Here is a 2,500-nt window from a genome sequence, read left to right as displayed (position 1 = left end):
TCAGCAAATCAGCATTACTAGTCAGCATAGAACAAAACAATAAAAAAGAAAAACAAAAACAACGTCAGCAATTCAGCACAGTCAGCATAAGCATAAGAAACTCAGCATAAGAAAAAAAACAATAATAAAAACAATGAGGTCAGCAAATCAGCATTACTAGTCAGCATAAAACAAAAAACAATAAAAAAGAATAACCAGCATACTAAAGAAAACAATGATAACAATAAGAAGAGTCAGCACGTCAGCATTAAAATAAGGAGGTCAGCATAGGATGAAATAACAATAAGATCAATAGGAGTCAGCACGTCAGCAGAGTCAGGAAAGCCGTCAGGAGCGTCGTCAGCATTTAGTCAGCATCATCATCATCAGCGGCTCGTCTCCTCCTTGGCAGATCAATATACTGAGGTTCCGTGCATCACCACCATCACCACCACCACCATCATCACCACCACCACCACCATCACCACCACCACCACCACCATCACCATCACCACCACCACTATCATCACCATCATCACCATCATCACCACCACCACCACCACCATCACCATCACCACCACCACTATCATCACCATCATCACCATCATCACCATCATCACCATCACCACCACCACCATCATCACCACCACCACCATCATCACCACCACCACCACCACCACCATCATCACCACCACCACTATCATCACCATCATCACCATCACCTCCTTCCTATCATCTTCTGCCATTCCTCTTCCCTTCCTTTCTTCATTCTCTTCCTTTCTACCCCTCCTCCTCCTCCTCTTCTCCTCCTCCTCCTCCTCCTCCTCCTCCTCCTCCCTCTTCTTCCTCCTCCCTTCCCGTTTCATTCCCGTATCTTTATCTTTCTATCTTCTTTACTCCTTTTTTTCCTTCTTCATTTTCTTTTTTCCTCTTTTTTATCCATTCTCTCTCTCTCTTCCTCCCTCTTTTTCCTTTTCCCCTCTTCTTCTCTTCCTCCTTTTCCTTCCTTCTTTCCTTACTTTTTTCCTTCATTCATTCATACAATCTCTCTTCCTTCCTTCATTCATTCATTCATTCATTTACTTCACCTAATTTACCTTTCCATCCCTTCCTCATTTTCCTTTCCTTACCTTCCTCTTCCCCATCCTCCCTTCCCCTCCCTTCCCTTATCTTCCCTTCCCATCACTTCCTCTGCTTCACTCTAATCTCTCTCGCTCTCGCTCTCGCTCTCTCTCTCTCTCTCTCTCTCTCTCTCTCTCTCAATATCTACAGGTGTTGAGAGAGATCACATTGACACACACACACACACACACACACACACACACACACACACACACACACACACACACACACACACACACACACACACATAAACACACGTGACCTTGACCCATAATTGACCTCGTTAGTGGGTCAGGTGAAGCTCGGGTGTCACGGCAAGTATAGATGTGGTTGATTACCCTCCTTCACACACCTGAGAGAATTAGCAGGTGTGTGTGTGTGTGTGTGTGTGTGTGTGTGTGTGTGTGTGTGTGTGTGTGTGTGTGTGTGTGTGTGTGTGTGTGTGTGTGTGTGTGTGTGTGTTCATCTTGATTTCCTTTTTATTATTTTGATTTTTATTTATCTTTTTTTTACTTTATTTTATTTTATTTTTATTTTTTTTGTCCCTTTTTTCTTGTTTATGCTTTTGTTGTTGTTTTTTCTTCATATTAACTTTTTTTTCTCTTCCTCCTCCTCCTCCTCGTTCTTCTCCTGTTCGTCCTCTTCCTACTCATTCTTTTTCTCTCTTCCTTTTCCTCTACTGTTTTCTTCTTCTTCTTCTTCTTCTTCTTCTTCTTCTTCTTCTTCTTCTTCTCCTCCTCCTCCTCCTCCTGAGAGTTCCCACGAGAGCCGCCAATTAGATGAACCTCCACCATTACGAGGAGGAAAAAGGAAAGGAGGGAGGGAGGAAAATGGAGGAAAGGAGGAAAAAATGGGAGGAGGGAAGGAAAAGTAGGAAGGAGAGAGAGAGAGAGAGAGAGAGAGAGAGAGAGAGAGAGAGAGAGAGAGAGAAATAAAAGCAATCTAACTTCCTCCTTTCTCTATCTTCTCCCCTTCATTCCTTCTTCTCTTCTTTCCTTCCTTCCTTTCCTTCCTTCCTTCCTTCCTTCATTCATTCATTCACTGACTCGCTCTCTTTACAAAACTTTCTCTCCTCCTCCTCCTCATCATCATCATCATCATCATCATCAAATAGAGCTCCAGGGGGCATCATGAGCCTAGCAAGATGGCGCTACTATAAACACCCGCCCGCGCTACAACGGACCGGACCCAACCACCGGACCCTACCACAAAAGCCAACCGGGCAACACACATACAAACACACACACAAAAACAAGACCAAAGTCCCTCTCGCGTGAAGTTTTAAGTGAAGTTTTAGGAGTCAGGATTTAGGAGAAGTTTTAGGGGAAGTTTTTAGGAGGGAAGTTTTTAAGCGAGGCATCAATCCGGAGGAGACACACACTTGCGGGCCAGAAGTTTT

This window comes from Eriocheir sinensis, chromosome 24, assembly GCF_024679095.1.
Source record: "Eriocheir sinensis breed Jianghai 21 chromosome 24, ASM2467909v1, whole genome shotgun sequence".
Taxonomy (NCBI): Eukaryota; Metazoa; Arthropoda; class Malacostraca; order Decapoda; family Varunidae; genus Eriocheir; species Eriocheir sinensis.
This window is presented reverse-complemented; position numbering follows the sequence as displayed.